General features: G+C 36.0%; 1 protein-coding gene across 4 annotated transcripts in view; it reads right to left on the minus strand.

The window, feature by feature from the left end:
- OPHN1 (oligophrenin 1) overlaps positions 1–13,037 on the minus strand; it is a 487,931-nt gene that overhangs the window by 87,335 nt on the left and 387,559 nt on the right. The window lies entirely within an intron of this gene.

Here is a 13,037-nt window from a genome sequence, read left to right on the forward strand (position 1 = left end):
TAAGGGAGACTGATCAGAAAAGGGGAGGGAAGAGCACAAGGGATCATGATGATGGTGTGCAGGTGAAATGGTGGTGGGAATTCTATGGGGATTATACCTGAGAGGAGAATGCAAGCATTGTACAAAAATAAACAATGATGTAAAAGAGATATAAATAAATTATAAAACAAAATAAATAATAAATAAATCATGGTCTCATATTGTTTTTGTTCAGTGCTATATTGAAAGCAGTGGTGAAAATGAAATCCTTGTCTTCTTCCAGAACTGTTCTGTGAATGCTGGGCATCCCCCAACAAAAGAAAGTTTTATTCCTAAAAAAACAAATAAGTAAAACACTAAATAATTAATACTCTGTGGAATGTTTAGGATGTTTATGGTTCTCTCTATGCATTATAATATCATCTGCAAATAGTGATAGTTTTATTTCTTCTTTCCCTACTTTGATTTTTGTGTTCCTCTCTTGCCTGGTAGTTCTAGTTAGGGCTTCCAGTAATATATTGAAAGCAGTGGTGAGAATAGACATTCCTGCCTTATTCCAGATCTTAATGAGAAGGCATTCAGTTTTTTACAGTAAGAAAGATGTTAGTTGTGGGTTTGTCATATGTGGTTTTTATTATACTAAGATACATCGATTTCTTCCTAGTTCTTGAGAAAGTCTTCATCCCAAATGGGTATTGAACTTTGTTAAATGCTTTCTCACCATCTATTGACATGATCATATGGTGTTTTTTTCTTTGTTGATGGGTTGCATTAAATTAATTAATACTAATATTACTACCTTGCACCATACACAACACCAATTCAAAATGGATTAAAGAACTAGACATAATGGCCCTCCCTGGTGGCGAAGCAGGTTAAAGCACAGCACTAAGAAGCTAAAGTCACTTCAGCATGAGTTTGATTCCCGCTTGCCCTGAAGGTGATGCACATGGTGTGGCAAACCACTCCTGACCCGCCCGCTACTCCCCTCAGCAGTGTACTTCGTCAGTCGGCCTGTTCTGCTCCCCACTCTGTCTCTGGTGAATCTCTCACTTCCCCTACACCTCTGGCCTGTACCCTAGCTCTGTATGCATAAATAAATAAATCTTTAAAAAAAAAAAAGAACTAGACATAAAACCCGAAATCATAAAATATATAGAAGAAAATACTGGCAAAAAAAACTACATGACATACTCCTCAGTAACATCACCCAAAGCAAGGATAGTGAAGGAAAGGATTAAAAAGTTGGGACTACATCAAGATAAAGAGCTTCTGTACAGCAAGAGACATTACACAAACAGACATTCCACTGATTGGTAGAAAATTTTTGCACACGATACTAATAATAAAGTACTGATCACAAAGATATACAAAGAGGTGAAGAAACTCAACAAAAATAAAGGGAACAACCCCATCAAATAATGGCCAGAAGAACTAAAAAGAAATTCTCAAAAGAAAAAAAAAAGGCACTTCTCCAAAGAAGAAATGCAGACGGACAACAGGAATATGAAAAAAATGTTCAGCATCACTTGTAAGAAGGGAAATGCAAATCAAAACCACAATGAGATACCATCTCACACCAGTGAGAATGGCACATATTAAAAGAACTAGCAACAAATGCTGGCAAGGATGTGGAAAAAAAGGAACTCTCCTACAGTGCCGGTGGGAATGCAAACTGGCCAATCACTATGGAAAACTGGAGGTTTCTCAAACTGCTAAAACTGGAGCTTCCATATGATCGAGCAATCCCACTTCTAGGTATCTACCCAAAGGACACAAAACATTAATCAAAAGGACATCTGCAACTCTATGTTTATTGCTGTACTATTTGCAATAGGGAAGATGTGGAGTCAACCAAAATGTCCAAAAAGAGATGATTGACTCAAGAAGATGTGGTACATATACTCAATGGAATATTACTCAGCATTCAAAAAAGATAAACTCATGCCATTTGCAGCAACATGGATGGAGCTGGAAGGGATCATGCTTAGTGAAATAAGCCAGAAAGAAAAAGAAAATTACCAGATGGTTTCACTCACAGCAGGAGTATAAGGGATCAGGGGAAAAAAAGCAATTGCAATAAAGTAAAAACTAAAATCAACTAACAACTATAAACCAGAGACATAGAGAAATACTACGGGGGAGGAGAGGGGAACTGGATCAAAGCTAAGACAGGAAAAGCACATGGGACTATGGTGATGGCACATGGGTTAAGTGGTGGTGGGAAGTCCATGGGGGTTAGAACTGAGATGAAAAGATGTACAGAATGAAGAAAGATGTTTTATATACATGTATATATGTATGTATATGTATGTGTGCATATATATATACACACACATACATATATAGAGATGTAATAATTTTTTAAAAAGGAAAAGAAAAATTAATTAAGTAGTTGTTTTTCAGGTGTTGAACCATCCTTGTGCCTCTGTAATAAATCCTACTTAGTCATTTAATGATGTATAATCTTTTAAAAAATAATATTTACTTATATTATGTATACAAGAACTGGGTAACAGGCCAGAGGTGTAGGGGGTGAGAGGATGCACCAGAGACAGAGTGGGGAGCAGAACAGGCAGATGTACTGAGCGGTCTGCTGCGCCATGTAGGTCACCTCCCTGGCCAGGGATCAAACCCTTGCTGCAGTTGACTGTGGACAGCTTCGTAGTGCCATGCTCTAACCCCCTGCACCACCAGGGGAGGGCACATAATCTTTTTGATGCATCGTTGGATTCCATTTGCCAAGATCTTATTGAGGATTTCTGCATCAGTGTTTATTAGCAGTATTGGTCTGTATTTTTTTTTTAATGTGTTATCTTTGTTTGGTTTTGGTATTAGCATAATGTTGGCCTTATAAAATGTATTTGGTATCATTATTTCATTTCATTTCATTATTTCAGAGTTTTTGTATGAGAGGCATTAGTTTGTCGTTGAATGTCTGGTTGAACTCACTTGTGAAACCATCTGGTCCTCCTGGGCTTTTGATTTTGGGGGAAGGGTTTTGATTACTATTTCAATTTCACTGCTTTTAACTGTCTTGAATAAGTTTCCTATTTCTTCTTTGACTCGTTATAGGTGGTTGTAGAATTCTAAGAATTTGTTCATCTCATCTAGATTGCTCAACTTATTTGCAATAAATGTTCATGGTAATATTTATCTTCTAGATTTCTGCTGTGTCAGTTGTAATTTCTCCTCTTTCACTTGTGATCCTATTTTCTCCCTTTTACTCTTTGTGAGCCTTAATAAGGGTTTTCTATTTTATTCATTTTTTCAAAGAGCTCGCTTTTGGTGTAATTGATCATTTGGATTTTCTTTTTTATTTCTGCTTTAATTTTTATTATTTCTATTTCCTCTTTTTTACTGACTTGAAATTTTTTTGCTCTTTTTCTAATTCTTCTAGATGGGAGAATTGTTTCTTTAGGTTATATTTTGCTTATAGACTATGGTGGAGAACTATGGGAGCTTTGGTGGTGGGAAAGCTATGATAACTATGTAAGGGGCCAAATTAATATTTTGAGAATATAGGATTTGTCCTATATTCTCAAAATATTAACAAAGCTGCAAAACATTTTGCTTCATTAGTAACAATAAAAAGATGTTTGGCTTATTTCTCAGTTTGAGAACTTTCCTAGCAATTATTTCTTTGTCTAAAATTTGTATCTTTTTCTTCTTCTGGGATCCCCCATGGTAAGGAAAATATTTCTCTTAGGGTATTCCAAAATCCTCTTACATTATTTTAGTTTTCTTTAATATTTTTTTCTCTTTATTGTTCTTTCTGTGTCTTCTCTGCCAACATATTTCAAGGTCACTAATTCTCTCCATTACTTGTGTTTATCTACTGTTGAGACTACCGTACTTTTTTAGGATGTATTTTTTAGATCCATTAGTTTTTCCTCTAATAATCTCATATTTTGGGGTCTTCATTGTTTATCTGTTTTACATCATCCAGTCTTTTTCTTAATTTAGTAAGCAAAGTTACAACCATTAGCTTAAATTCCTCCTCAAGCATATTCCACAGTTCTTTTAAATGAGACATCTCCAGGGTTTTACTTGCCCCACCACTTGTGATATATGCTTCTCGCTCTAGGTTAGTTTCATGCCCTTTCTACAAAAAGATGGGTACAATGTTAGGTTTTTCATCTAGGATATTAATGTATCTATTATTTCACAAACCGATGCATTTGCAATTGTGCAGAGGGCCGGGGCACTGGCCAATGTAGTGTAATAGGAGTGTATCAAGGCTGTAGGAAATAGAAAGGTCTTCTTCAATGAACATCAAAAGTTTAAATTTCAAACAATGTTGTGGATACCTGGACTGTGTGGTGGGGATCTGTCATAATCTCCTCCCCTAGGCTAACTCTTCAACTAGACTGATAGTACAGCACTTTGCCAGCCTCAAATTCTAGGCTGCGGTTCAAAAATAGTTGTAGTACTGTATGAGGCTATAGCTGATACAGGGGCACAAGTCAGGAATTGTTCTCTTTGCTTTTCTGTATAGAACATAAATCTGGAGAGCTCATCCTGTTTTTAACATCTAGGTGCTTAAAATCTGTTCAATGAGGGCATTCATTTGTCTTGCTTTTGGCCCTGGGCAGGGCTACAATGGATATTTCACACATCATAGCCAGAAGCCTATGCCTTTCTGCAATGTGTTGTGCATAATGTGTGCAATAGTTGTTCTTTGATTTTTCTGTGACTTTTCATTTTGTTTTGCTGCAATCTGTTTGTGAATATGTGGAAAAAGTGAGCCCAAATCTTCACTCCTCTGCCATCCTGACATCCTGCCACCACAGATTATTTCCTGATTTTTTTTTTATTTCTCTATGTTTTGATAATAGTTATTTTAGCAGTAAAACCTCACTATGGTTTTAATTGGCATTTCCAAATGTAAAGTACATCATTTCATTTGTCTGTTAGCTCTCTGTATATCTTCTTTAGTGAAATGCCTATTTAGATGCTCTGCCCAATTTTTAACCAGCTTGTATATTTTTTATCACTGAGTTTTATAAGTTATTTATATATTTTGAACTTTAAGCCTCTGATATATTATTTGCAAATATTGCCTCCCATGCAACAGGTTGTTTCTCATTTTTTATAGGACATGGTTTATTTATTTATGTATTTATGTATGTATGTATTTATGTATGTATGTATGTATGTATGTATGATATATCTATTTAAACATTATTGTTCATTTTATAACAATGTTTACTACCCTCCCTATCCCGTTATCATCATGTTATCACACATTCCTCCCTCCTTCTAGACCCTCCCTGCCCCCCTCCCCTGTAGGATCTCTCTGGTTTATAATTGTTTTTTTGTTTTTGTATTGTTTTGTTGTATTTTGTATTGTAAAACAATCCACTATTTTCCCCCTGCATTATTTGGTTCTCTTAAATTCCTCCTATAAGTAAAACCATTGGATATTTTTTCCCTTCTGACTTATTTCACTGAGCACAATCCCTTCCAGCTCTATTCATATTGCTGCAAATGGCATGAGTTTTTTTTTTTTGATTGCTGAATAGTATCCCATTGTTTGTGTGTGCGTATACACATGCCATATCTTCTTGATCCAATCATCTTGCTGAGAGGAGCAGGTGGGACAGGAGAGGTCTGCCTTGCCGTGTGGGTCACCCTGCCTAGTCCGGAATTGAACTCGTGTTACAGTGGCTACAACAGCTTCATAGTGCTGTCTTTAACCTGTTGTACAACCAGGGAGGGCCCTGCTTTTCATTTTAATGACGGTTCACCTGTGCAGAAGTCTTTTGGTTTGATATAGTCCCACTCATTTATATTCCCCTTGATTTCTCTTGTTTGAGATGAATCCACAAGATTCACACTCAGTGGTGCTGAGCTTTAACTTGGCTATGAGTTTGTCATTTGTGGCCTTTATTGCCATTAGATTTGTCCCTACTATATATATTTTCTTGAAAGCTTTCATCATAAATGTATGCTGAATGTTACTGAATACATTTTTAGCATTTATATTTTGATGACCATATCATGTTTCTATTTCACTTTCTATTTGCTGAATCATAAAAATGGATTTGTATATGTTGCACTATCCGTGTATCCCTATTTGTGATCTATGTTCTTTTTAAAATATATTATTGAGTTCAGTCTACTAATATTTTGATGAAGATAATTGTATCTATATTCATCATAGATGCTACTATGATTTTTTTTTGTGCTGTTCTTGCCTGTTTTTAGCATCAGCATTATGCTGGATATATAAAGAGTTAGGATGTATTTTCTCCTTTTGTTGGGAAAAGTTTAGAAGGATCTGTATTGGATCTTCTGTGAGTCATAGAATCTACCAGTAAAGGCATTAAGTCTTGGGGTTTGTTGTTTTAGGTCAGGATTTATATACCTCCTTGCATTTTTAGGCTTTAAATATTGTATTGTTTTTAATTGAAGGAACTGGTTTACAACTGTGTATAGAATTTAAGGTTATAGGTTCAACACCTATATGGATGGGTGGTTATTCAATTTACTTGTGATATGTCTTTTCAATTTTTTTTTTGTCTAAGTCTTTGAAGGTTGAACAGTTGAAGAAACTTACTCATGTCTTCTAGGTTTTCCAGGTGGTTGGCAAACTAATGTTTATAGCAGTCTCTTAATATCTTTCGTAATTCTGTGTTAACTGTTGTGTCTCTGCTTTCATTTTGGTATCTTCAAATTTGAGTCTTTTGTTTTCTAAGTTTCTGCAAATGTTTGTAATTTTTACCTCTTTTTTATTTTATAATTTCCTTCCTTCCACTGATTTTGCCATTACTGTTTCATAATGTGTGTTGGTTTGGTCCTCTTTGGTTGCTTTTACTTGATTTTTTTTTTTTTACCTGGGTAAGTGCTTCCTTCTGCAGCTTAAAGTAGGTTTTTAGAACTTCCTTAAAGATTTCTTTTTTTTTTTTTTTTTTGGTTCTTGTACTCTCTCTGGTCTAATCCTGGAACCTCAATAATGCAAACATTATTCCTCGATACTATTCCAGAGGACTCTAAGGTTATTTTTATTTTTTAAGTATTTCATTTTACTGCTCTGTGTGTGTGGTTTCTATTACATTTTCTTCCAATCAATTTGTTCATTCCTCTGCTTTATCCAGTTCACTGATGGACCCCTCTATTATGCATTCTAGTTCTGTTATTGTATTCCACATCATTATGACTTCTGTTTTTCTTCAATGTATCTTTTTTTTTTAAGATTTATTATGCATACAGAACTGGGGTATAGGCCAGAGGGACAGGGCTGCTGAGAGGATTCACCACAGACAGAATGGGGAGAAGAACAGGCAGATTGACTGAAACACTGCTGAGGGGAGCAGCAAGCAAGACAGGAGAGGTCTGCTGCACCATGTGAGTTGCCCCCCTGGCTGGGATCCAACTTGAAGCAGTTATGGCTAGTTCCATAGTGCTGAGCTTTAACCGGTTGTGCCACCAGGGAGGGCCATGACTTCTGTTTTGAGGTTCCTTAATGTATCTAGCTAATCTATTCTTCTGCTGAGATCAATAAGCATCTTTATGACTGTTACTCTGAATTCCTCCTCAGGTAGTTTTTTTTTAAACCCCTTTTCATTAAGACTGATATTCTTATATTCTGGATTCATTCTTCTGTTCATCTGTTTTGTCTGGTTCTGTGTTTATGTCTGTATTTTAGTTAAATCTGCTTTGTGTTTTAATACTGAGGGATTGGTTTTAAGAAGGTCATGCCACATGGAATCCTACCGCACTGTCCTCTGCTTACAAAGTTAGTGCTTGAGCTGTGCCTCATTATGGGCTGCATGCACTGGCGCATTGTGTCAGTGCAGTCCTGTGGGTGATGCTGTGCATCGTGCCAGCCAATGGTTTAACCTATGCATTGAAGCAAGTTCTACTCTGTAAATGGTCCTGTGAATTCAGCAATATTTCTATGTGGCTGCCTGGAGTTGTTTTGGGGTAGATGCTAGTATTTCCAAGTTTCCTACATCAGCAGTTTCGGCTTAATCAGTAAAAAATGTGCAGCAGCTCAAAATGGCAGCAGGGCAGGTAGCTGCTGAAAGTATGGTCTTCAGCTAGTTAACTGGGGCTACTCGAGGGCGCTGAGGTAGCTGGGCTGGGGTGATTTTCACTATTGTGCATGTCGCTATGGGGTTTGGTTGCTGGAGCCTTGCTGAGAGATAGGTTTTACCGGTTCAGCAGAACTTGGAAATGTGTCCATGGTTACTCATTTGAGGCCTTTCTGAGGACACTTCTGGGGCTTCACTATCGGCTTCACTGACGTAGTAGGCCTTGGTGGCACAGTGGAACTTGTGGGTTCATAGGTGGGGCCACCACCAAGTAGAGGCACAAGTGAACAAGGGGCATCACCAATTTCACTTTGGGGTGCAAAGAGGCACAAGCCTTGCAGGGGGATGGAACGCAATCATGGGTTGGCAGAAAGTAGGCTCCAGCAGCCTTATTTTCTTTGGGGAGAGGGGAAAACAGTGGGTACTGTTTACTAACAAACTGTTTTAGAATGTCCATGGGGTGCTTACTGGCTTCAGGTGTATTTGGGTGTTTGCTGGTTGTAGGTATATAGCATGCTTGCTGGCAGGCAGTGGTAACTAGCAGGGGCTTGGCCGTTTTGTCTACGAGGGCTTGCTTGTTTTCTTTTGGCCCCACGTAGCTTGGTTACTTACAAGAGTAGGTATAGACATAGTAGTATGAATTATGGATCCCAAGATAGTGCCCATACAGGCTGTTATCAAAAAGGGTGAACGACATTTCCAAGATGATGTATATCAGTAATTCCAACCTCACATTTTTTCTAGTATCCCATGGTTTTCTTGTCAGCGCTATAAGGTCAGTATCTGGGAATCCTCTACCTATGGGTCAGGCTATGTTCTGATGGGTGTTACTGATTTGAGAACCAGGGCAAGTGAGTCTACTTATGGGTCCATTAAGGATTAGCTCTTATTCTCTACATTTTCCTTTGCTTTCTGGTGTTCACTTCTATCTGATGATCAATGCAGGGATTCAAGGAGCTCATCTCCTATCTCCACTCTGATGGATTGAAGGGGGTGTCAGGTATTAGACTTAGCTCTCACTCTACTTCCCAGGGAAAAATTCCACATCATAGAGAGGTCTTCTTGTTTGTGCCTCTTTGCCCCCATGATGGGGTTTCTTTATTGACAAGTACATTTGTCTCTCCTGTTAGCTTCTGAGTGCTGTCTATTTATCCATTACTATAGATGTTCTTTAGTTCTGGGATACAGGTCTGCTTCTGTGCAGAGTAGGTCACATTTAGATGTTTATTTGCTGTGAGAAGAAGTAAGCACAAATTCTCCCTATGCTACCATCTTTGGTATTTTTTGCTTTCTTATAAAATCACGAGTTTGTGTTGGTATTCTCATTCGCCTTTACGTGACAGAACATTTTTCTTTATCTCTTGAATTTTAGATCTGTATCTCTTTTTCTAAAACCATAAAACTTGGCTTCTAATATCATTAATATATTTACTTTTTGCTTTGTTATTATCCTATATATATTTATGGAGTAGTTTCAAATATAGTTTTAACATTTCTACAAATAATAAATCTACTGGGTAATGCTTATGACTTGTTTGTAGCTCTCCTTGTTTTTAGACTACACCTCATTAACTGTTGACACATTAGTTGAAATAACTTTTCTCTTTGTGACTATGTTATCAATTTTGTGAGTATTAGATTCATTTGTTTTTTTATGTTCACTTCTAGTATTTGAAATACTTTCCTTCTGCTTTAATTTTACATTTTTGATAAGTGAACCATTAATATGGCTCAAACCTCGAAAATAGAAGATGGACTTAAGAGAACTCTCTCTCAGCCTGATCCCTTCCACCTTATACACCTTTAATAACTATTTCTATTTTGTTTGTTTTTATAACAGCTTTACTAAGACATAATTTACATATCAAAAAATTCACCCTTGCAAAGGTAGAATTAAAATTGTATTAGTATATTCACAGAGATGTGCAACAATCATCATGATCTAATTCCAGAACATTTTCACTACTCCAAAAAGAAATATAATCACTAGCATTCACTGCACATTCCCTTCCTTCTCCCCACATTACAGCCATAGGCAACCACTAATCTATTTTCTATACTAGATATTTAATATAAATTGAATCATATGTGTCCTTTTGTGTTTGGATTCTTTCACTTGGCATGTTTTCAAAATTTCGCCATATATCAATAATTTCTTTTTTCATTTTATGACTGAGTAATGTTCCACTGTATATTTATCCCAGACTTTATTTTTTTCAGTTCATCAGTAGACAGTTGTTTGGGTATTTCCAGTATTGAACAACTATGAATAATGCAGTTATGCATATTTTGTACAAATTTTTGTATGATCACATGTTTTCATTTATGTTCAGTATATACTTATGAATGGAATTGCTGGGTCAGGTAGTAAATTTATGTTTAATGTTTTGAGTAATTAGATTTTTATTTACATTACTGCACTTAATGCGAAAAGTAAGAAAATATGTACTTATATTATTATATAATCTCATTTCCTTTTTTTTTTTTTTTTCAAAAAGATAGTTGGTATAGACCCTCTTTTAAATACTGGATTTTTGCTACCGCTTATTTGTTCTATATTCTTGAAATTTAGAATGCATTTTAAAAATCAATACAGAAACAAAGTTCACAGATAGTTTCCTCATTCTTTTTTTTTCTGACTGTACAGTACTACATTGCTTAGGAGGGTCTCATGAAGATTTAAGTCTGCTATCACTGCTGAGGCCTCAGTTTGCTCCCTACCCATATAGCTAAGATCTCTCTTGTCTCACCCACTGCTCCCCTTAGCAGTGTATTTCAGTGAATCTGTTTTTTTTTAAATGCAAATTACTCTTTATTGGTATACCAGTGGATACAAATGGGCTATAGTTCTTCCAAATTTTCATGGAGATATCTTTAATGTAATTACATTTTCCTGTAATTTCTTTTACTCTGTTTTTATGTAGCATATTAAAAATTTGTCTTAGCAAGTTTCAGTTTTTTTAGTTTGTTTTTTTAATAATAGAACAGTTTATTTTTACATCATTTTGTACATATTTTTTTTTTCATCTCAATTGTAATCCCTGTGAGTTTCCCATCACCAAGTCACCCATGTGCCATCACCATAGTCGAGTGCACTTCCCTGCCCCCACTGTTTTGACCCCATTCCCCACTCCACCCCCCATAAAATGTCTCTAGTATATAGCTGTTCATTATTATTATTTTCTCGCCTGGTCCATTATAATCCAGCTATCAGCGAAAGCATCTGGTATTTTTCTTTGTCTTTCTGGCTTATCTCACTAAGCATGATCTTTTCCAGCTCCATCCATGTTGCTGCAAAAGGCATATGTTTATCCTTTTTGATTGCTCAGTAATATTCAATTGTGTATATGTACCACATCTTTTTAATCCAGTCATCTACTTTTGGGCATTTGGGCTGCTTCCATGTCTTTCCAATCATAAATAAAGCAGCAATAAACAAGGGGGTGCAGGTATCTTTTTGAATCAGTATTTTTGTGACTTTTGGGTAGATACCTAAAAGTGGGACTGCTGGGTCATATGGAAGTTCCATGTTAAGCGAATCTGCTTGTTTTTTTTAATCAATCTGTCTCTGGTGAGTCCTCTCACCCTCCACCCCTCTGGCTTCCACCCCTGTTCTTCTATAAAATGAGTAAATAAATAAATAAATAAATAAATAATACTATGTTGTTTGAATATATTATTAGTTAATCAACTAGTTCCCTATTTTAGGTATTTGCATTTTTCCTAATATTTTGCTGATAAAAAGTATGTTATAGTAACAAATTTTGTGTATAGATCATTGTGTATTTGTGGGAGTGTACCTTCAGAAAAGATGTTAAAAGTGGAACTGCTGGATCAAGTTGTAATTGAATTGCAAGTTTTATAATATTATCAAATTCCCCTCCTCTAGGTCCATATTGCATTAATAATAGCAGCAATTTATTAGAATACCTGTTTTCCAAAAGTTTCATTAACAGCAAGTCAAGCCTTACAATTTTCTAATGAATGCTGGCTCATTTGCATTTTTTATTATGAAAATTGATTATATACTTAAGAATATTTATCTTTCTATTTATGTGGGATTTGTGTGTATGTGTGTGTTTCTTGCCCTTTTTTTCCCCTAGAGATTTTGAGAACCAAGTTTCTTGAAATAAGGCAGGTAGTCAGTGTTTTTGTAAATGGAGGCAGGAACCTCTCACTTAGCAGAAATATCCTCAACTAAGTCCTTGACTACCACAACATGCTGAGATTTTTATAAAGTTATATAAATCTCATATAGAAAGATTAGGTAGTCCAATCCCATTATATTATAGGTGAACAAGCTGAGGCCCCAGAGAGTGAGTGTGGATTTTTTTAGTTCACATAGCAAAATAAAGATAGAGCTGGAAATTGAACCTAAAGTCTCTTCCCCCAGGGCAACATCAAATTAACATGCAAATTGTTTTATGTGCCTATATTTTGTATTTTTACTGAGATTACTGCAAACAACACTGTAGAAAGAAAATACCTCAACATTCTCAACCCAAATTGCAAGCGTTAGCAATAAATACAAAAGCCATCATCTTGTTATTCTTCCTGTTTATCTATATAGAATATAGATAATACAGAATGATAGAAATATAAAAAGGAAGCCAATAAATTTAGAACATCATAGCTGAATCAGATCTTAGAGATATTTCATTAAACAATATCAGAGAACCAGAGATCCAGAGATCTAGTTTTCAGGATTTATCAAGATGGGGGGGGGTTGGGGTTCCAGGGAAAGGGACCCATTTAGACTAGAGATCCATCTTCACTAAGGGCCTCAGTTTTAGGAGTTCAGAGGAGCCTCTCCAAATGAGGTTAAATATACCAGAACTGCATTTTTTTGGATGTGCTTCCAGTTTTATTTTGTTAAGCATAACTACCAAAAATATATCACAATTGTTATGGTTTTATTTCTTTACTTTTTAATATACCATAAGTGACCTTGAGAGTGATCTGCCCATGGTCATAAGGAAAGGTAGTAGCAGAACTGAAACATTCAGCAGAACTGACTCC

Source organism: Condylura cristata, unplaced genomic scaffold, assembly GCF_000260355.1.
Source record: "Condylura cristata isolate star-nosed mole 26May11 unplaced genomic scaffold, ConCri1.0 scaffold00043, whole genome shotgun sequence".
NCBI lineage: Eukaryota > Metazoa > Chordata > Mammalia > Eulipotyphla > Talpidae > Condylura > Condylura cristata.